The sequence below is a fragment of the Ovis canadensis genome, chromosome X (assembly GCF_042477335.2).
Source record: "Ovis canadensis isolate MfBH-ARS-UI-01 breed Bighorn chromosome X, ARS-UI_OviCan_v2, whole genome shotgun sequence".
In the NCBI taxonomy this organism is placed as follows: Eukaryota; Metazoa; Chordata; class Mammalia; order Artiodactyla; family Bovidae; genus Ovis; species Ovis canadensis.
This window is the reverse complement of record NC_091727.1, coordinates 101,594,075-101,617,074: the sequence shown is the minus strand read 5'-3', so window position 1 is coordinate 101,617,074 and position 23,000 is coordinate 101,594,075. Positions and strand designations below refer to the sequence as shown.

The following is a 23,000-nucleotide window of genomic DNA, read 5'->3' as shown; positions in this document are numbered from 1 at the left end:
CAGCAAGGGGCCTCCTGGAAGGAAGTGGGCTTCCAGTCTCACCTTGGATAACTGTGAAGCTTAGGGACATTTGCAGCAGAGATATGAACTCCTCATATCTTTCTTCCTCTAGCAATAGGAGGAATAACTCTTGTGGTTGGGGTGGGAACATGAATTCAGGAAAAGAGTTAGGGAAGTGATCTATGCCTGGGCCTTGTAGGAAGGACAAGATTTTCACAGATAGAAAAGCAGGAAAGGATATGAGATTCCTGAAAAGGGTCGTACCAATCCTAGCAAGCTTCTAAGAGTTAGCCTGTTGTCAGTGTTCCCTGGTCTTCCCCAAATGTCTGCAACCTGAACTCACTTGCAAAATATCCAGGTGCCAACCTTGGGTCCCTCACACCGTGCACAGCCCAGTACTATCTGACCCCAGAGCTCAGAGACAAGTCCTCTGCATCTCTGCTCTGATACATCTCCATGTCCGTATCTAATATGAAGAACTCACATTTTGCCTGGAAGGAGTAAAACTTGGAAGGCTTCCTGGAGGGGGAGGTAATTGATCTAGGCCCGTGTAAATTGAATGTGCATGCTTTCCAAAGTCTAAGATGACAAGAAACAAAGCACAAGGTATGTGCAGAGGCCTAAGAAGTCGAGCTAGGCCTTGAGGGATGGACACGGCTATAGAAAGACGTAGGAATACGACCAGAGATTTCCTGACGTCAGCTTGGGCCTTGGGAAATGGCCAGTTTCCCGCCAGTAGACCTGCCTGAGAGGAATGGCCGTTCTCCCCGTCAATCATCGCAGGCCCACCAATGACGATGTTGGGAGGCGGGGGCGTGAGAGCGGGAGGAAGCCCTAGCGCGTGCCTAAGCGCATGCCTAAGCGCGTGCCTGTCTGGATTGTGCTTCCGTAGACCGTTTTCCTCGGTTAGGATTTAACGTGGCGGCTCCCTTTCCGGAGATCGTAAAAGTGTAAGTTTTACTAACCTTACTCGTATTTGGCTGTCTGCGGTGTGAGTTGGAGAGTCGGGTAGATGGCGTGTCCTGATGGACACTTTGACAGACGTGTCTGCGGGCTCCTGGGTGGATGGCGGAGAAGACCTCTCAGGCACTTCCGGGGGGGTTGGTGTGGGGCATTATTGTAACGGCATGCTGAAACTTGAAGAAGATTTTCTTTGTTTAAATGTGGGTCTCGAAGCTTCCATCCCAGTTATGGTCTTAATGCTTTGTAGTGTTTGCGGCTTAAAGTGAGGGAAGGGCGGGTGCGTTTGGCTGGGTGGGTGGGGGCGCCGGACGGTCTGCCTGGTTGACTGGCGGCCGCCATGGAGCTGATTCTGCTTTCTGTTGTAGGGCGTTTGGGGTGGATATATCGCTGCCGGGGATTGGTCCAAATGTTGACCTTGGCCATTTTTGTGACCTCTCTTAACCATTGAGGGTATTTCTGTTATTTTCCACGTGAAACGAGACAGTAAGGCTCTGAGGGATCGCGTGCGGTGTTAGGACAGCTGACGGCCCTTGGCTGCCTTGGTGTTTTGTGGATAAGGGAAAGGGGAAGTTTGCCCCAGCCAGTCATGTTACGAGCTTCCAAGTTACCTAATTTTCCTGCAACTGTGTTCGGCTGTCCATCTGTAAGCAAGTCTCCTTGTAGATCTGTATAATCACTGTTTCCTTCAGGACCTGTGATGGAAAAATCTAGTACTGGCCAGCCTATGGGCCTGTAATGAGAAGAGAGTGGACCCGGAATTAGCTGTCCAGACCTGCCAGATGAGTAAGTGCTACCTTATGCTGTGTGGGGCCACAGATGCTGGGAGGAGGGTAGCATCCATCCCATCAGCTGTACCATTATTTAACATGGTGTTGAAATGTCTTCCCTGAGTCTCTAAGACAGGAACTTCCAACAATGTCAGGATCACTCCCTGAGCGCTGCTCAGACACTAGGTTTATAATCGATGCCTTTAACTAGTCAGTGGCATCTTTTTCCAGTTCACCCTGAGTGCCGTTCTTACAGACAGACTGAATTTATTAGAATGTCACATGTCCAGAAAGCCTCATCTTGCCATCCTCACATCAGAGCTCTGATCTGTCTTTTTATCCTTTTGGAAAACACTTGTAATACCAGGCAGAAGCAGGCTGGACTGGATGGGATTGTGAAAAACAAACTTCAGGAATCCAGAGACTGTGGGAGTGCTGTTTTCTTTCAGGTAGGGGAACATGGATTTGAATGTAATTTAGAGCCAGCTCTGTTTAGGAAAGGGGAGAAAGATGAGGCCTGTACACTGAGTGAGCGGCAGAGAATGATAGTCTGCCAGTCTATCCCCTCTGTAAGCGGGTGGGCGTTTACTTTGCAGGGGTTCTGGAGGTGTAGGCTAACAAGTCAAGTAATATGCAGGTCAATACTTGACTAAATATTTACCCTTCCACAGTTTGTCGGGGTTTTTTGTTTGTTTGTTTGTTTGTTTTTTTTGCTTTGCAGATGTTGCTGAGACAATACATCGTGTTTCATTCAAAATAAATTTTAGTGTCTGAGTCTGACCCTTTCTTACTGTCATCTTTGAGCCTCAGTTTCCACATTTGCAAAATGGGAATGACACCTTGCTCTCGGGGATATCTCTTGTGTGGTTTTTGTAAAGTGCTCAGCACGCAGGAGGTATGGAGGGAATTAGTACACCATTTCCAGAAAGTGGGAAGGGAACATTGTGGCTTCATTTAGCTCGTCTCCCTACCTGTCCAGACCCCCATTTCAACCAAACGTTTGTTTCCTTTCACAGGGCCAGCAGATTTCCTCAGATATTACTGGGCTGCTCTTTGGAAACCAGCCTCATTAATCCTGCTATGATGCCAAGAGGTAGCCCAGCAGCTCACACCTTGCCTTGCCCTGAGCCACTTTCTGTTCTGGCCATCTCTGACGCCTTATGCTGAAGCTGATGTGGCTCAGCACCAAGTTCAGGCACCAAGAAGGTGCTTGTTAACTGGCAGTGTGGGAAAGGTCTCCTCTCTTTCATTGTCTGTATAACGTTACTTCTTTCCTGGGCAGGGGTTAATTTGTTGAAAATGTGCGGAAGAGTTTTCACAGTTGGGGTGGGGGAAACGCGCCAAATAGAAATATGAACTCTTCTAAGGTGCATTCAGAGACACTTCTAACCTCCAGTTTCATAGAAACCTCGGGCTCCTCTGTTGCTTTATTAGCACGGGTTTTATCCGGAAGGAGGCATCACAGAACCTGAATTTCATTCACCGAAGGTTAAAAGGAAATCCACATTTCTTTGTGATTGGAAACTAAAGTGTGTAGTCTTTAGAGGGCATGTTTAAAGGCTCTTTGGTTATCCCTGTAATTGGTGAAATTACTTTAAAGCTGTGAAAGAGGGGGGTGGTGATAGTTTCCTACTCAGTGAAAACCTGAAGCCTGAGATACTTAGAGAAACCTGTCCTAGGCGCATGTGCCTTCACCAAGTGGCATGACGATGATCAAAACTGGCTTATTTCCTAGTCAAAACAGTTGTGAAACTTGAGGATAACCGTGAGGCCTTCTTCCCCTTCCATACACACTTGTTCCCACTGCCCATCAAAGTGAACCTGGCTGACTTCGTTGGAGGCAGGGGTCAAGAACACCTAAATGGATGGTTGAATAGGTAAATCTGCTGTGTATTGGCACTTAAAAATAAGTCACAAGGTTGAGGATTCCAAAAAGGTGACTCTCCAGCTGGTGACAGTCTCACAGATCAGGGCTCTCATGGAAAGAGAAGGTAATCCTCTTCTGAATTTGAGGTGGAATCTGGCTTGCTGGTTCCTTCCCAGGAATTCATTCCTAGGCCAGCCATGTCACTTAGGCTCATGAGACAGCACCTCAGTGAGTGTCTACTCACTCGTGGGAATGTTGATGTTCTGTAAATTCTTGGTGGGAGGTATTCCTTTGGATACATACCACAAGTGGGATTGCTGGACTAGATGGTAGTTCTGTTTTTAATTTTTTGAGGGACGTTCATACTGTTTTCCATAGTAGCTGTACCAATTTAACCTTGAACTAAATGAGTTTCGTGAGCGGTGGTTGGCCACTCTTGATTGTCGGTTCTTTTCAGGAGAAGTACTGTAGAGATTAGAGGCTCAGAGGGGAACGCACTTCCCTGATCAGGAAAGGTGGAGTGACTGACTACATAAGGACCTTGGTTGGGGTGCCTAAAGCCTAGAGGTGGGGAAGGGGCTGGGAAGAGTGACCCTCTATGGAGCTGCTCTCAGAGCACAAGGAGAAAGCTGGACAGGAGGACATAGGCCCTCAGTGTGAAAGGTGCATCGGGCTTTCTGTGGTCCAAGATGTCTGCTACCTATTTCTCAAGCCCTGGTACTGCCCGGGATCACTGCAGCACGGGGACTGAAGGTAATAGTGCACATCGCTGAGTGTGACATGAGAGTGGATTACTTCCTGGCCAAGGGGAGACTTTGATGATGAAGGCTTTACCCTATGCTACAGCCTTCCTCAGAATTTTGGACTTCGCTGTTAGAGATGTTCTTGTGTTCCTGCTCCCGTCTGTGCACTGCCTTAGGCTGTCGAAAGCGGCTCAGGAAAGGTGACCTTTCCCCCTCCTATACTGTGGCCTAGGGCAGTAATCTGGGGGCGTCTCCTGGGAGGCGCCCACTGATGTTGACTGCACTTGTTTGCGTAGACCGCTCAACTCTTCTGTTGGGACTACCTGTGGCCATGAAGAGGCACGTGAAAGTGAGCTGCTGTTGCTGCTGTGTTCTCCTGATATGGCAGCCAGACACTTCTTCCTTCAACACCCACACAGCTCAGGTGCCTTGCTAAAGTCCTAAGGAAGGCGCATATTGGCAATGGCAGCATGTGGGGCATGGGAAATGTTGAGTCTGGGGCAGAAGTTGGCCGTAGCCCGATGTCAGAATTCTGTGCCATTGTGCAGAGCGAGGGCACATTGGGATTCCCGAGGAGTCCCAAGTCTGTAGGAATGTGGTTGGAACTTTCCACGTTCGCTTTCTGCACTCTCCCACTGAGCACGCTCTGCACGTTGGTTGGAAGAAAGAGGTCCGATGGGTCTTGTCAATGAGCTGTGCATGAATCGGGGGCCATTTGCTTCTTCCGGGGCATATGCCGATGAGCCTGGATGTCCAGGAACCTCCCGAGTCAGGTGCCCCAGCTGGAGGATGAAGCCCTTGTATTCCTCTTGCTGGAGAGGGCTACCCCCGGAGGCTGTACTGTCTCTCCCCACTGTGTATCTGCTGGAAAGGCTTTCTAGCAGAAAGGCTGGCTACTGGTGGCTCCTCTTCCATTTGGGTCTTCCTGGTGGTGGTGGGGGTGACATTACCTCAAGGGGACCTTCCCTGCATCTCGAGGAAGAAGGTGGTGTTGGTAAACAGTGGAGAGACAGTTCTGCATTGTTTGTGGTGGTGTGCTACTGGAGTGGGGGAGGGGAAAGGGGAGCTCAATTTGGGGAGGGAAAAGGTCCCATGGTGTCCCCGTTTCAGGCTTTTGCTTTCTCTTGATGAGGGAAGTTTGGGCCCAGCAGGGCTGTGAGCAGGAGGCTCTGAGAGTATACGGAAAGACTGACAGTGGCGAGGACAAGGGTTTTGGTGTGAAAATTGTGGTGGACATTGTGGGTTCAGGGCTCTTTCTCCTGTCTCCTGGCCCTGTTCCCTCACACTACCATTGGGTGGCCACAACTGTGGTATAGAAGATAGTAAAGCACACGGATATGTGTGAAGTGTGTGGAAGTGGGCCTCTATTCAAGATGAGGCATTAATATTCGGATCAAGTCTTCACATTTCATCTTCCCAGTGAATTGTGGGCCTCTCTCCCAGGAGACCATTTTGCCACCGCTGCTCTTTCTGTGCACCATTTAATGTTGTTTATAATGTTTTATACCGTTGCACAATAACATAACCTGAGGGAGTTCTGAGAAGGAACACCTCTTGCTTCTGAGGATGCTGTAATCCTCCTGAGATGCTGCCTGCCCTCACCTTTTCATGATCTTCTCCTGCAGCTCTATTGACTCTGGTGCGTTGCTTTGATAGTCATTTCTTTCTCTGATTGTCCAGAAGGTCTAGCAGTTTCTGGTTTCAACTGCTTAAGTTGTTCCCTCTTTACCTAGTTCTCCCCCTTTGCAAGGATTTTTGCTTCCAGGTCCTTAAAGAAGCGTTCCTGGGTTGTCAGATTGGCAAGAGGCTTATTGAGCTTTCTAAAACGATTTCCACATATTGCAAAGAGACAGAGAAAGAACTGACAAGTTTTCCAAAGTAAACCTTCTAAAGCAAAGGGAGGGGAGAAAGCCTGCTCTCACGTGTCAATGGGGATAGTTAAACCTTTGTTTCTTATGTCACTTTGTATTTGCCCTCCAATATCCTAACATGAGATACCACGTCCCCCCCCCCCCCAGGTATCTGTCCCCCGCAAATTGTGATTGTGACACCCTGGCCAAACTGAGGCCACAGGGAACTTCGTTCAGTGGAACTTGTGCCAAAGGTACTGCAAGGAAAAGGAATAAGTAGGAGCCGTTGTTCACCCTCCAGCTCGCTTATAGTTTACCAATACCTGTGCCCTTATGGCGAGTTCTCTGTGGTCATTTGCAGTAGGCAATATAACCAGAGGCCTTGTTTACAGATGGTTTCAGTTGCTATGCTGATCTCACCAGTCTTGGCAAGTGGAAGATACACTGTTCCACTCTGTCAGAAGGGAACAGAAGATTGTGTAAAATATTTTGAATCTGTAGAATTGTGTTTTTCAATAAAATGTGTATGATGGAAAAGCTCCGACTTGTGAATGTTATTATTTGTGACGACTCCAAGCGTGACCAATGAAGATGTGGCTCTGCGTGTGCATCACATCAGGTACCGAGTGGGACTCTGGGCTCAGTAATCTGGGGTGTTGATGACAGGGGCGTGGGGTGGCAGGGTGAGGGGTCTCCGGGCCGTAATTGAAGTTCTCCCCTTCTTAAGGTAAGAAGGATGGTAGGTAATCTGACATCTTTCTAGGTGAAGTGATCCTTCTGGCCACTTCATGAGGATGACAGATACTTGCCTGGATATTGAGGGGGTGATGGGGATATCCCCCGTTCCTGCTCTGGGTGAGGATGTGAGGAGTGGCCCAGCATGGTTCTGAAGAACATGAGAAGTCCTGGGAACAAAAATCTGGAAGCACACAATAAGCTCCTGGTCCGTTTTGTATTAGAATGCAGTCCCTTGATTATTAGGGATTTTTCCCTATGTAACACTCATTACCAGAGTATGAATGGGCAGAATCCAAAAGGTAACTGAATGGCAGAATTGGTTTGTGCTTAAAAAAGAAAAAACTCTACATACATTGCATAACATTTCTAATAGTAAATTTAGAACCCCTTTGTAGAGCAGCTTGCAGACAACATTTTATGGAATAGCCATTCGCTTGGCATAATGGTGCACGAATACACATTCGGAGAATGTTAAGATAACTCTCAATCTGCCTCATGAACCTAGGCAGAGAGGGGAGCATCCAGGATTTGGGCAGGTAGGCAAGTTGGGTGGGTCAAGGCCCACACCTGATCACAGGGCGGGGCGGGGGCGGGGGGATGCCAGGTGGTGGGGGCATGCCAAGCATGCAAAAGGGAAGTAGCAGAAAGATGGCCTAAGCTGGCCGATCCCCCAGGTCATCTGCAGGCCTCGCTAAGCCAGGCGGTGAGGGCTCAGGCTAGAGCCCGGCTCAGGCAGGCAGGGTAGAGGCCTGGCCCCGGGGCCCTTGGAGGGCTCCACTAGGGGCTGCCAATCACTTGGGGCCTCCCTGAGCAGCTGCTGGGTCTCAAGATGTGTCTGCCAGCTAGATTCAAGCACTCCCGGAGGCGGCCAGGGAGGTGGTCCTTCCTCTCCTCCAGGTGGTCCAGACAGGCGTTGACCTGGTCCAACATGCAGTTGATGGCGGCATACGCTGCCTGTCCGGCTATGTCGCCGTCCTGGTCTTCGGCACACATATCCACAGCCCTGTTCCACGTGGCAGCAGACAGGGCGGCCTCGTGCACACGCAGGACTCACGTGATGTTGGAGTGAGGCCGCGAGGGGTGCTCAGTCTGCCTTTTTCTGCTGACCCTCTGTTTTGGTCTCTCCTGCACACTGACACCAAAATGGTAGATTAGAAAAGCAGATTGGATCTTAATGGAGTTTACCACGTCCAACCCAAGTGTCCTTGCTATGGGCCACTTAACTTTTTCTCTTTATCTTTTGCAGTTTATATCATTAACTCTCTTCTCCCATGAGGCCAGAATGTGCGTTCTTCCCTGAGAAGGCCATATTCTTTCACATTCCTGCTCCTGTGCACTTGCTCCTCCTTAATCCTTTAAACTGCCTCCTCTCTTGCCCATGTTCCGCGTCAACTCTCTTGCAACACACATTTCAGCCTGGTGCATCTTTTCTTCACAGACGGGCCTGATACGGTCAACCAAATCTTCAGCACATTTTTGCCAATTCCTCTTATCAGGGCACCACCCGCATTGTGCCTTCTGGTAAAACCAATGAGTGGACAAGGGAGTTTATGACCTTCTCATGGGGAATATCGAATATCACGGGGGCTCTCCTAATGAAAGGTGCTATTTCAGTGTCCCCTTATGTGCTATAGAATCTTCATATGTGTTGCGCTCTATATTGAGCTATATGATACCAGGAGAAAATGAGCAACTAAGCTGATGAATTGGAAACTGGTGGTAAAAGTTTTAAGAACAAGACATATAGATGAAGACATGCGCAAGTTAATAAGTCAACAAAGACATTAGCATAGATGAAGGTAATAATTGCGGAACAAAACAGCCGGCAAACTGGCCAATACGTTGTAAGATGTGGATTAGGCTACATGAAGGTAAGTCGAGAAAAAATCAGAGAAAGTAGATCAGTGTCGGCAGAGCTAGCATGGGAAAGTCTCCGGAAAGGACGTTGTATTTGACAAGAGACACGCACGGTGATAAGGTAACAAACAGTCCTAGTTGTCGTTTCATGAAAGCTTAGTGCGTGTTAAGTCACTGGTCTAAATGCTTTTCATGAACTCACTGAGGGTCATGGCAGCCTGAAGACACAGTTCTTATTAGGATCCTCACTCTACTGATTAGGAAACTGAGGCACAAAACAGTGAAGGATGTTCAGCTGGTAGGAGGAATAATTGTGATAGGAATGCCAAGAGCATACCTCAAGCCCATGGACTGTACACAGTAGGTAAGAAGATATGGTTTTCTTCAGACAGACCATGAATGTGGAGTGAAGTATAACTGAGACAAGAATGAAAGGCAGGACTTTCCTGGTGGTCCAGTGGTTAAAACTCAGTGCTTTCGCTGCTGTGGGCCCAGCATCGGTCCCTGGTCAGAAAACTAAGAACCCATAAACTGTGCGAGACACGAGAAAAATAAAATAAAGAGAATGAATGGTGACCACAGATCGAGGAGACACTGGTGATCGGAAAGATAGGACCTGTGTGGTAGTGGTCATTGTGTGCCAGGGATTGAAAGGGTGCAGCATGTATCCATCTGCTGACGCCAGTCAGAGGGACAAGCCTAGTAACACATGGGAAAGACTCGGCAGATCCTGGGGCAGGATTCACATCAACGGCCCCAGTCCTGCTTGTCTTCCCTCCCCACGTGGATTAATCATCCTTTACTGGTTCCTGGACAAGGCCTGCAACAGCTCTCCTGCCCTCTGGATCTTTGTCAGAGTCTCACCTAACAAGCCCAGTTCAAGAAGAGCTCACCTGTAGGCTTTCTCGGGGCTTGCAAAGGAGCAGCTAACCTACTGGAAAAGAAACCCCTCTGGGCCAATGTCTGGCTGTTTGTTTCTGGTATCTTAGTTTCCTCACTCATAGTTTGGAACTAATTTTCATGTATTTGATTTTGCTGTTTCTTCTGAGTTCTAGTTGAGGACTATGAAGCCAAGTGTAACAGCTGCAGCTGGCTGTGATATTCCAGGTTTATTAGTCAGAGGTATTCATGGAAACAGAACCAATAAGAGGCATTTTACATCTATATCTATCTATCTATCTATATCTATATCTATCTATCTATTTATCTATATGTTGGCTGTTGGTTTAGTCACTAACTCGTGTCTGACTCTTGTGACCCCACAGACTGTAGCCCGCCAGGCTCCTCTGCCTATGGGATTCTCCAGGCAAGGACACTGGAGTGGGTTGCCATTTCCTTCTCCAGGGGCTCTTCCTGACCCAGGAATCAGACCTGGGTCTCCTGCATTGCAGGCAGATTCTTTACCAACTGAGCTAAAAGGGAAGCCTATATATATACATATATACATACATATATACATATATACATATACATATGCATATGTATATATATATACATGTATGTATATATCTTGAGGTTTATCTTGAGTTTAGTTCCCTATTTCTGGAGGCTGAGAAATTCCACAATCTCCTGCCTACAAGGTATAAAGCCAGGAAAGCCAGTGGTATAATTCAGTCCAAGTCTGAAGGCCTGTGAACCAGGGGGGCTGGTGGTGTGAATCCTAGTTGAAGAGAAGGAGAAAACTAGGAGAAATGTTCTATCTCAAGCAGCGAGATAGGGAAAAAAGGGAAGAATTCTTCCTTTCTCTGCTTTGGTTCCATTTGGGCCCTCAACGGATTGGACGATGCCTACCCACATCGGGGAAGGCCTTCTATTTTGCTAAGTCACCGATTCAAATACTCATCTCATCCAGAAACACCCTCACAGATACAACCAGAAATAATGTTTAATTCGGACGCCCCATGACCAGTCAAGTTGGCACCTAAAATCAGCCGTCACAGTGGGCAGGGCAGCATCATGGACTGCTGCATAACACGGCACACCACGAAGCCTCAAGTGAGCTTTCCCATGGGAGGGACAGTGCTAGCATTAGATCATCTTTCCTAGGAGCACTGTGCACTGTGACCATGCAGTCCAGCTAAGGGACCCCGTGGCTATGTGGTCCACACACCATGTAGAGGGTAGATGAGTTAAACACTCGAGGTAGTCAGGCCTAGGGGAACTGTGCCCTCTTGTTTGTACAGTTCACAAGTTGCGAGCAGGTGCAGAAACCTCGCAGCAAGGGGCCTCCTGGAAGGAAGTGGGCTTCCAGTCTCACCTTGGATAACTGTGAAGCTTAGGGACATTTGCAGCAGAGATATGAACTCCTCATATCTTTCTTCCTCTAGCAATAGGAGGAATAACTCTTGTGGTTGGGGTGGGAACATGAATTCAGGAAAAGAGTTAGGGAAGTGATCTATGCCTGGGCCTTGTAGGAAGGACAAGATTTTCACAGATAGAAAAGCAGGAAAGGATATGAGATTCCTGAAAAGGGTCGTACCAATCCTAGCAAGCTTCTAAGAGTTAGCCTGTTGTCAGTGTTCCCTGGTCTTCCCCAAATGTCTGCAACCTGAACTCACTTGCAAAATATCCAGGTGCCAACCTTGGGTCCCTCACACCGTGCACAGCCCAGTACTATCTGACCCCAGAGCTCAGAGACAAGTCCTCTGCATCTCTGCTCTGATACATCTCCATGTCCGTATCTAATATGAAGAACTCACATTTTGCCTGGAAGGAGTAAAACTTGGAAGGCTTCCTGGAGGGGGAGGTAATTGATCTAGGCCCGTGTAAATTGAATGTGCATGCTTTCCAAAGTCTAAGATGACAAGAAACAAAGCACAAGGTATGTGCAGAGGCCTAAGAAGTCGAGCTAGGCCTTGAGGGATGGACACGGCTATAGAAAGACGTAGGAATACGACCAGAGATTTCCTGACGTCAGCTTGGGCCTTGGGAAATGGCCAGTTTCCCGCCAGTAGACCTGCCTGAGAGGAATGGCCGTTCTCCCCGTCAATCATCGCAGGCCCACCAATGACGATGTTGGGAGGCGGGGGCGTGAGAGCGGGAGGAAGCCCTAGCGCGTGCCTAAGCGCATGCCTAAGCGCGTGCCTGTCTGGATTGTGCTTCCGTAGACCGTTTTCCTCGGTTAGGATTTAACGTGGCGGCTCCCTTTCCGGAGATCGTAAAAGTGTAAGTTTTACTAACCTTACTCGTATTTGGCTGTCTGCGGTGTGAGTTGGAGAGTCGGGTAGATGGCGTGTCCTGATGGACACTTTGACAGACGTGTCTGCGGGCTCCTGGGTGGATGGCGGAGAAGACCTCTCAGGCACTTCCGGGGGGGTTGGTGTGGGGCATTATTGTAACGGCATGCTGAAACTTGAAGAAGATTTTCTTTGTTTAAATGTGGGTCTCGAAGCTTCCATCCCAGTTATGGTCTTAATGCTTTGTAGTGTTTGCGGCTTAAAGTGAGGGAAGGGCGGGTGCGTTTGGCTGGGTGGGTGGGGGCGCCGGACGGTCTGCCTGGTTGACTGGCGGCCGCCATGGAGCTGATTCTGCTTTCTGTTGTAGGGCGTTTGGGGTGGATATATCGCTGCCGGGGATTGGTCCAAATGTTGACCTTGGCCATTTTTGTGACCTCTCTTAACCATTGAGGGTATTTCTGTTATTTTCCACGTGAAACGAGACAGTAAGGCTCTGAGGGATCGCGTGCGGTGTTAGGACAGCTGACGGCCCTTGGCTGCCTTGGTGTTTTGTGGATAAGGGAAAGGGGAAGTTTGCCCCAGCCAGTCATGTTACGAGCTTCCAAGTTACCTAATTTTCCTGCAACTGTGTTCGGCTGTCCATCTGTAAGCAAGTCTCCTTGTAGATCTGTATAATCACTGTTTCCTTCAGGACCTGTGATGGAAAAATCTAGTACTGGCCAGCCTATGGGCCTGTAATGAGAAGAGAGTGGACCCGGAATTAGCTGTCCAGACCTGCCAGATGAGTAAGTGCTACCTTATGCTGTGTGGGGCCACAGATGCTGGGAGGAGGGTAGCATCCATCCCATCAGCTGTACCATTATTTAACATGGTGTTGAAATGTCTTCCCTGAGTCTCTAAGACAGGAACTTCCAACAATGTCAGGATCACTCCCTGAGCGCTGCTCAGACACTAGGTTTATAATCGATGCCTTTAACTAGTCAGTGGCATCTTTTTCCAGTTCACCCTGAGTGCCGTTCTTACAGACAGACTGAATTTATTAGAATGTCACATGTCCAGAAAGCCTCATCTTGCCATCCTCACATCAGAGCTCTGATCTGTCTTTTTTATCCTTTTGGAAAACACTTGTAATACCAGGCAGAAGCAGGCTGGACTGGATGGGATTGTGAAAAACAAACTTCAGGAATCCAGAGACTGTGGGAGTGCTGTTTTCTTTCAGGTAGGGGAACATGGATTTGAATGTAATATAAAGCCAGATCTGTTTAGGAAAGGGGAGAAAGATGAGGCCTGTACACCAAGTGAGCGGCAGAGAATGATAGTCTGCCAGTCTATCCCCTCTGTAAGCGGGTGGGCGTTTACTTTGCAGGGGTTCTGGAGGTGTAGGCTAACAAGTCAAGTAATATGCAGGTCAATACTTGACTAAATATTTACCCTTCCACAGTTTGTCGGGGTTTTTTTTTTTTTTTTGCTTTGCAGATGTTGCTGAGACAATACATCGTGTTTCATTCAAAATAAATTTTAGTGTCTGAGTCTGACCCTTTCTTACTGTCATCTTTGAGCCTCAGTTTCCACATTTGCAAAATGGGAATGACACCTTGCTCTCGGGGATATCTCTTGTGTGGTTTTTGTAAAGTGCTCAGCACGCAGGAGGTATGGAGGGAATTAGTACACCATTTCCAGAAAGTGGGAAGGGAACATTGTGGCTTCGTTTAGCTCGTCTCCCTACCTGTCCAGACCCCCATTTCAACCAAACGTTTGTTTCCTTTCACAGGGCCAGCAGATTTCCTCAGATATTACTGGGCTGCTCTTTGGAAACCAGCCTCATTAATCCTGCTATGATGCCAAGAGGTAGCCCAGCAGCTCACACCTTGCCTTGCCCTGAGCCACTTTCTGTTCTGGCCATCTCTGACGCCTTATGCTGAAGCTGATGTGGCTCAGCACCAAGTTCAGGCACCAAGAAGGTGCTTGTTAACTGGCAGTGTGGGAAAGGTCTCCTCTCTTTCATTGTCTGTATAACGTTACTTCTTTCCTGGGCAGGGGTTAATTTGTTGAAAATGTGCGGAAGAGTTTTCACAGTTGGGGTGGGGGAAACGCGCCAAATAGAAATATGAACTCTTCTAAGGTGCATTCAGAGACACTTCTAACCTCCAGTTTCATAGAAACCTCGGGCTCCTCTGTTGCTTTATTAGCACGGGTTTTATCCGGAAGGAGGCATCACAGAACCTGAATTTCATTCACCGAAGGTTAAAAGGAAATCCACATTTCTTTGTGATTGGAAACTAAAGTGTGTAGTCTTTAGAGGGCATGTTTAAAGGCTCTTTGGTTATCCCTGTAATTGGTGAAATTACTTTAAAGCTGTGAAAGAGGGGGGTGGTGATAGTTTCCTACTCAGTGAAAACCTGAAGCCTGAGATACTTAGAGAAACCTGTCCTAGGCGCATGTGCCTTCACCAAGTGGCATGACGATGATCAAAACTGGCTTATTTCCTAGTCAAAACAGTTGTGAAACTTGAGGATAACCGTGAGGCCTTCTTCCCCTTCCATACACACTTGTTCCCACTGCCCATCAAAGTGAACCTGGCTGACTTCGCTGGAGGCAGGGGTCAAGAACACCTAAATGGATGGTTGAATAGGTAAATCTGCTGTGTATTGGCACTTAAAAATAAGTCACAAGGTTGAGGATTCCAAAAAGGTGACTCTCCAGCTGGTGACAGTCTCACAGATCAGGGCTCTCATGGAAAGAGAAGGTAATCCTCTTCTGAATTTGAGGTGGAATCTGGCTTGCTGGTTCCTTCCCAGGAATTCATTCCTAGGCCAGCCATGTCACTTAGGCTCATGAGACAGCACCTCAGTGAGTGTCTACTCACTCGTGGGAATGTTGATGTTCTGTAAATTCTTGGTGGGAGGTATTCCTTTGGATACATACCACAAGTGGGATTGCTGGACTAGATGGTAGTTCTGTTTTTAATTTTTTGAGGGACGTTCATACTGTTTTCCATAGTAGCTGTACCAATTTAACCTTGAACTAAATGAGTTTCGTGAGCGGTGGTTAGGCCACTCTTGATTGTCGGTTCTTTTCAGGAGAAGTACTGTAGAGATTAGAGGCTCAGAGGGGAACGCACTTCCCTGATCAGGAAAGGTGGAGTGACTGACTACATAAGGACCTTGGTTGGGGTGCCTAAAGCCTAGAGGTGGGGAAGGGGCTGGGAAGAGTGACCCTCTATGGAGCTGCTCTCAGAGCACAAGGAGAAAGCTGGACAGGAGGACATAGGCCCTCAGTGTGAAAGGTGCATCGGGCTTTCTGTGGTCCAAGATGTCTGCTACCTATTTCTCAAGCCCTGGTACTGCCCGGGATCACTGCAGCACGGGGACTGAAGGTAATAGTGCACATCGCTGAGTGTGACATGAGAGTGGATTACTTCCTGGCCAAGGGGAGACTTTGATGATGAAGGCTTTACCCTATGCTACAGCCTTCCTCAGAATTTTGGACTTCGCTGTTAGAGATGTTCTTGTGTTCCTGCTCCCGTCTGTGCACTGCCTTAGGCTGTCGAAAGCGGCTCAGGAAAGGTGACCTTTCCCCCTCCTATACTGTGGCCTAGGGCAGTAATCTGGGGGCGTCTCCTGGGAGGCGCCCACTGATGTTGACTGCACTTGTTTGCGTAGACCGCTCAACTCTTCTGTTGGGACTACCTGTGGCCATGAAGAGGCACGTGAAAGTGAGCTGCTGTTGCTGCTGTGTTCTCCTGATATGGCAGCCAGACACTTCTTCCTTCAACACCCACACAGCTCAGGTGCCTTGCTAAAGTCCTAAGGAAGGCGCATATTGGCAATGGCAGCATGTGGGGCATGGGAAATGTTGAGTCTGGGGCAGAAGTTGGCCGTAGCCCGATGTCAGAATTCTGTGCCATTGTGCAGAGCGAGGGCACATTGGGATTCCCGAGGAGTCCCAAGTCTGTAGGAATGTGGTTGGAACTTTCCACGTTCGCTTTCTGCACTCTCCCACTGAGCACGCTCTGCACGTTGGTTGGAAGAAAGAGGTCCGATGGGTCTTGTCAATGAGCTGTGCATGAATCGGGGGCCATTTGCTTCTTCCGGGGCATATGCCGATGAGCCTGGATGTCCAGGAACCTCCCGAGTCAGGTGCCCCAGCTGGAGGATGAAGCCCTTGTATTCCTCTTGCTGGAGAGGGCTACCCCCAGAGGCTGTACTGTCTCTCCCCACTGTGTATCTGCTGGAAAGGCTTTCTAGCAGAAAGGCTGGCTACTGGTGGCTCCTCTTCCATTTGGGTCTTCCTGGTGGTGGTGGGGGTGACATTACCTCAAGGGGACCTTCCCTGCATCTCGAGGAAGAAGGTGGTGTTGGTAAACAGTGGAGAGACAGTTCTGCATTGTTTGTGGTGGTGTGCTACTGGAGTGGGGGAGGGGAAAGGGGAGCTCAATTTGGGGAGGGAAAAGGTCCCATGGTGTCCCCGTTTCAGGCTTTTGCTTTCTCTTGATGAGGGAAGTTTGGGCCCAGCAGGGCTGTGAGCAGGAGGCTCTGAGAGTATACGGAAAGACTGACAGTGGCGAGGACAAGGGTTTTGGTGTGAAAATTGTGGTGGACATTGTGGGTTCAGGGCTCTTTCTCCTGTCTCCTGGCCCTGTTCCCTCACACTACCATTGGGTGGCCACAACTGTGGTATAGAAGATAGTAAAGCACACGGATATGTGTGAAGTGTGTGGAAGTGGGCCTCTATTCAAGATGAGGCATTAATATTCGGATCAAGTCTTCACATTTCATCTTCCCAGTGAATTGTGGGCCTCTCTCCCAGGAGACCATTTTGCCACCGCTGCTCTTTCTGTGCACCATTTAATGTTGTTTATAATGTTTTATACCGTTGCACAATAACATAACCTGAGGGAGTTCTGAGAAGGAACACCTCTTGCTTCTGAGGATGCTGTAATCCTCCTGAGATGCTGCCTGCCCTCACCTTTTCATGATCTTCTCCTGCAGCTCTATTGACTCTGGTGCGTTGCTTTGATAGTCATTTCTTTCTCTGATTGTCCAGAAGGTCTAGCAGTTTCTGGTTTCAACTGCTTAAGTTGTTCCCTCTTTACCTAGTTCTCCCCCTTTGCAAGGATTTTTGCTTCCAGGTCCTTAAAGAAGCGTTCCTGGGTTGTCAGATTGGCAAGAGGCTTATTGAGCTTTCTAAAACGATTTCCACATATTGCAAAGAGACAGAGAAAGAACTGACAAGTTTTCCAAAGTAAACCTTCTAAAGCAAAGGGAGGGGAGAAAGCCTGCTCTCACGTGTCAATGGGGATAGTTAAACCTTTGTTTCTTATGTCACTTTGTATTTGCCCTCCAATATCCTAACATGAGATACCACGTCCCCCCCCCCCCCCCCAGGTATCTGTCCCCCGCAAATTGTGATTGTGACACCCTGGCCAAACTGAGGCCACAGGGAACTTCGTTCAGTGGAACTTGTGCCAAAGGTACTGCAAGGAAAAGGAATAAGTAGGAGCCGTTGTTCACCCTCCAGCTCGCTTATAGTTTACCAATACCTGTGCCCTTATGGCGAGTTCTCTGTGGTCATTTGCAGTAGGCAATATAACCAGAGGCCTTGTTTACAGATGGTTTCAGTTGCTATGCTGATCTCACCAGTCTTGGCAAGTGGAAGATACACTGTTCCACTCTGTCAGAAGGGAACAGAAGATTGTGTAAAATATTTTGAATCTGTAGAATTGTGTTTTTCAATAAAATGTGTATGATGGAAAAGCTCCGACTTGTGAATGTTATTATTTGTGACGACTCCAAGCGTGACCAATGAAGATGTGGCTCTGCGTGTGCATCACATCAGGTACCGAGTGGGACTCTGGGCTCAGTAATCTGGGGTGTTGATGACAGGGGCGTGGGGTGGCAGGGTGAGGGGTCTCCGGGCCGTAATTGAAGTTCTCCCCTTCTTAAGGTAAGAAGGATGGTAGGTAATCTGACATCTTTCTAGGTGAAGTGATCCTTCTGGCCACTTCATGAGGATGACAGATACTTGCCTGGATATTGAGGGGGTGATGGGGATATCCCCCGTTCCTGCTCTGGGTGAGGATGTGAGGAGTGGCCCAGCATGGTTCTGAAGAACATGAGAAGTCCTGGGAACAAAAATCTGGAAGCACACAATAAGCTCCTGGTCCGTTTTGTATTAGAATGCAGTCCCTTGATTATTAGGGATTTTTCCCTATGTAACACTCATTACCAGAGTATGAATGGGCAGAATCCAAAAGGTAACTGAATGGCAGAATTGGTTTGTGCTTAAAAAAGAAAAAACTCTACATACATTGCATAACATTTCTAATAGTAAATTTAGAACCCCTTTGTAGAGCAGCTTGCAGACAACATTTTATGGAATAGCCATTCGCTTGGCATAATGGTGCACGAATACACATTCGGAGAATGTTAAGATAACTCTCAATCTGCCTCATGAACCTAGGCAGAGAGGGGAGCATCCAGGATTTGGGCAGGTAGGCAAGTTGGGTGGGTCAAGGCCCACACCTGATCACAGGGCGGGGCGGGGGCGGGGGGATGCCAGGTGGTGGGGGCATGCCAAGCATGCAAAAGGGAAGTAGCAGAAAGATGGCCTAAGCTGGCCGATCCCCCAGGTCATCTGCAGGCCTCGCTAAGCCAGGCGGTGAGGGCTCAGGCTAGAGCCCGGCTCAGGCAGGCAGGGTAGAGGCCTGGCCCCGGGGCCCTTGGAGGGCTCCACTAGGGGCTGCCAATCACTTGGGGCCTCCCTGAGCAGCTGCTGGGTCTCAAGATGTGTCTGCCAGCTAGATTCAAGCACTCCCGGAGGCGGCCAGGGAGGTGGTCCTTCCTCTCCTCCAGGTGGTCCAGACAGGCGTTGACCTGGTCCAACATGCAGTTGATGGCGGCATACGCTGCCTGTCCGGCTATGTCGCCGTCCTGGTCTTCGGCACACATATCCACAGCCCTGTTCCACGTGGCAGCAGACAGGGCGGCCTCGTGCACACGCAGGACTCACGTGATGTTGGAGTGAGGCCGCGAGGGGTGCTCAGTCTGCCTTTTTCTGCTGACCCTCTGTTTTGGTCTCTCCTGCACACTGACACCAAAATGGTAGATTAGAAAAGCAGATTGGATCTTAATGGAGTTTACCACGTCCAACCCAAGTGTCCTTGCTATGGGCCACTTAACTTTTTCTCTTTATCTTTTGCAGTTTATATCATTAACTCTCTTCTCCCATGAGGCCAGAATGTGCGTTCTTCCCTGAGAAGGCCATATTCTTTCACATTCCTGCTCCTGTGCACTTGCTCCTCCTTAATCCTTTAAACTGCCTCCTCTCTTGCCCATGTTCCGCGTCAACTCTCTTGCAACACACATTTCAGCCTGGTGCATCTTTTCTTCACAGACGGGCCTGATACGGTCAACCAAATCTTCAGCACATTTTTGCCAATTCCTCTTATCAGGGCACCACCCGCATTGTGCCTTCTGGTAAAACCAATGAGTGGACAAGGGAGTTTATGACCTTCTCATGGGGAATATCGAATATCACGGGGGCTCTCCTAATGAAAGGTGCTATTTCAGTGTCCCCTTATGTGCTATAGAATCTTCATATGTGTTGCGCTCTATATTGAGCTATATGATACCAGGAGAAAATGAGCAACTAAGCTGATGAATTGGAAACTGGTGGTAAAAGTTTTAAGAACAAGACATATAGATGAAGACATGCGCAAGTTAATAAGTCAACAAAGACATTAGCATAGATGAAGGTAATAATTGCGGAACAAAACAGCCGGCAAACTGGCCAATACGTTGTAAGATGTGGATTAGGCTACATGAAGGTAAGTCGAGAAAAAATCAGAGAAAGTAGATCAGTGTCGGCAGAGCTAGCATGGGAAAGTCTCCGGAAAGGACGTTGTATTTGACAAGAGACACGCACGGTGATAAGGTAACAAACAGTCCTAGTTGTCGTTTCATGAAAGCTTAGTGCGTGTTAAGTCACTGGTCTAAATGCTTTTCATGAACTCACTGAGGGTCATGGCAGCCTGAAGACACAGTTCTTATTAGGATCCTCACTCTACTGATTAGGAAACTGAGGCACAAAACAGTGAAGGATGTTCAGCTGGTAGGAGGAATAATTGTGATAGGAATGCCAAGAGCATACCTCAAGCCCATGGACTGTACACAGTAGGTAAGAAGATATGGTTTTCTTCAGACAGACCATGAATGTGGAGTGAAGTATAACTGAGACAAGAATGAAAGGCAGGACTTTCCTGGTGGTCCAGTGGTTAAAACTCAGTGCTTTCGCTGCTGTGGGCCCAGCATCGGTCCCTGGTCAGAAAACTAAGAACCCATAAACTGTGCGAGACACGAGAAAAATAAAATAAAGAGAATGAATGGTGACCACAGATCGAGGAGACACTGGTGATCGGAAAGATAGGACCTGTGTGGTAGTGGTCATTGTGTGCCAGGGATTGAAAGGGTGCAGCATGTATCCATCTGCTGACGCCAGTCAGAGGGACAAGCCTAGTAACACATGGGAAAGACTCGGCAGATCCTGGGGCAGGATTCACATCAACGGCCCCAGTCCTGCTTGTCTTCCCTCCCCACGTGGATTAATCATCCTTTACTGGTTCCTGGACAAGGCCTGCAACAGCTCTCCTGCCCTCTGGATCTTTGTCAGAGTCTCACCTAACAAGCCCAGTTCAAGAAGAGCTCACCTGTAGGCTTTCTCGGGGCTTGCAAAGGAGCAGCTAACCTACTGGAAAAGAAACCCCTCTGGGCCAATGTCTGGCTGTTTGTTTCTGGTATCTTAGTTTCCTCACTCATAGTTTGGAACTAATTTTCATGTATTTGATTTTGCTGTTTCTTCTGAGTTCTAGTTGAGGACTATGAAGCCAAGTGTAACAGCTGCAGCTGGCTGTGATATTCCAGGTTTATTAGTCAGAGGTATTCATGGAAACAGAACCAATAAGAGGCATTTTACATCTATATCTATCTATCTATCTATATCTATATCTATCTATCTATTTATCTATATGTTGGCTGTTGGTTTAGTCACTAACTCGTGTCTGACTCTTGTGACCCCACAGACTGTAGCCCGCCAGGCTCCTCTGCCTATGGGATTCTCCAGGCAAGGACACTGGAGTGGGTTGCCATTTCCTTCTCCAGGGGCTCTTCCTGACCCAGGAATCAGACCTGGGTCTCCTGCATTGCAGGCAGATTCTTTACCAACTGAGCTAAAAGGGAAGCCTATATATATACATATATACATACATATATACATATATACATATACATATGCATATGTATATATATATACATGTATGTATATATCTTGAGGTTTATCTTGAGTTTAGTTCCCTATTTCTGGAGGCTGAGAAATTCCACAATCTCCTGCCTACAAGGTATAAAGCCAGGAAAGCCAGTGGTATAATTCAGTCCAAGTCTGAAGGCCTGTGAACCAGGGGGGCTGGTGGTGTGAATCCTAGTTGAAGAGAAGGAGAAAACTAGGAGAAATGTTCTATCTCAAGCAGCGAGATAGGGAAAAAAGGGAAGAATTCTTCCTTTCTCTGCTTTGGTTCCATTTGGGCCCTCAACGGATTGGACGATGCCTACCCACATCGGGGAAGGCCTTCTATTTTGCTAAGTCACCGATTCAAATACTCATCTCATCCAGAAACACCCTCACAGATACAACCAGAAATAATGTTTAATTCGGACGCCCCATGACCAGTCAAGTTGGCACCTAAAATCAGCCGTCACAGTGGGCAGGGCAGCATCATGGACTGCTGCATAACACGGCACACCACGAAGCCTCAAGTGAGCTTTCCCATGGGAGGGACAGTGCTAGCATTAGATCATCTTTCCTAGGAGCACTGTGCACTGTGACCATGCAGTCCAGCTAAGGGACCCCGTGGCTATGTGGTCCACACACCATGTAGAGGGTAGATGAGTTAAACACTCGAGGTAGTCAGGCCTAGGGGAACTGTGCCCTCTTGTTTGTACAGTTCACAAGTTGCGAGCAGGTGCAGAAACCTCGCAGCAAGGGGCCTCCTGGAAGGAAGTGGGCTTCCAGTCTCACCTTGGATAACTGTGAAGCTTAGGGACATTTGCAGCAGAGATATGAACTCCTCATATCTTTCTTCCTCTAGCAATAGGAGGAATAACTCTTGTGGTTGGGGTGGGAACATGAATTCAGGAAAAGAGTTAGGGAAGTGATCTATGCCTGGGCCTTGTAGGAAGGACAAGATTTTCACAGATAGAAAAGCAGGAAAGGATATGAGATTCCTGAAAAGGGTCGTACCAATCCTAGCAAGCTTCTAAGAGTTAGCCTGTTGTCAGTGTTCCCTGGTCTTCCCCAAATGTCTGCAACCTGAACTCACTTGCAAAATATCCAGGTGCCAACCTTGGGTCCCTCACACCGTGCACAGCCCAGTACTATCTGACCCCAGAGCTCAGAGACAAGTCCTCTGCATCTCTGCTCTGATACATCTCCATGTCCGTATCTAATATGAAGAACTCACATTTTGCCTGGAAGGAGTAAAACTTGGAAGGCTTCCTGGAGGGGGAGGTAATTGATCTAGGCCCGTGTAAATTGAATGTGCATGCTTTCCAAAGTCTAAGATGACAAGAAACAAAGCACAAGGTATGTGCAGAGGCCTAAGAAGTCGAGCTAGGCCTTGAGGGATGGACACGGCTATAGAAAGACGTAGGAATACGACCAGAGATTTCCTGACGTCAGCTTGGGCCTTGGGAAATGGCCAGTTTCCCGCCAGTAGACCTGCCTGAGAGGAATGGCCGTTCTCCCCGTCAATCATCGCAGGCCCACCAATGACGATGTTGGGAGGCGGGGGCGTGAGAGCGGGAGGAAGCCCTAGCGCGTGCCTAAGCGCATGCCTAAGCGCGTGCCTGTCTGGATTGTGCTTCCGTAGACCGTTTTCCTCGGTTAGGATTTAACGTGGCGGCTCCCTTTCCGGAGATCGTAAAAGTGTAAGTTTTACTAACCTTACTCGTATTTGGCTGTCTGCGGTGTGAGTTGGAGAGTCGGGT

At 48.3% G+C, this 23,000-nt stretch overlaps 2 long non-coding RNA genes across 2 annotated transcripts; both read left to right on the top strand.

Moving 5' to 3' along the window:
* Positions 1-1,308: 1,308 nt before the first annotated feature.
* Positions 1,309-3,275, top strand: LOC138930024 (uncharacterized). Its single transcript, XR_011446082.1, has 3 exons — positions 1,309-1,746; positions 2,098-2,179; positions 2,747-3,275. It is a non-coding gene; the product is annotated as an uncharacterized lncRNA (long non-coding RNA).
* Positions 3,276-12,308: 9,033 nt separating this feature from the next.
* Positions 12,309-14,261, top strand: LOC138930023 (uncharacterized). Its single transcript, XR_011446081.1, has 3 exons — positions 12,309-12,746; positions 13,099-13,180; positions 13,733-14,261. It is a non-coding gene; the product is annotated as an uncharacterized lncRNA (long non-coding RNA).
* The last annotated feature ends 8,739 nt before the right edge of the window (positions 14,262-23,000 follow it).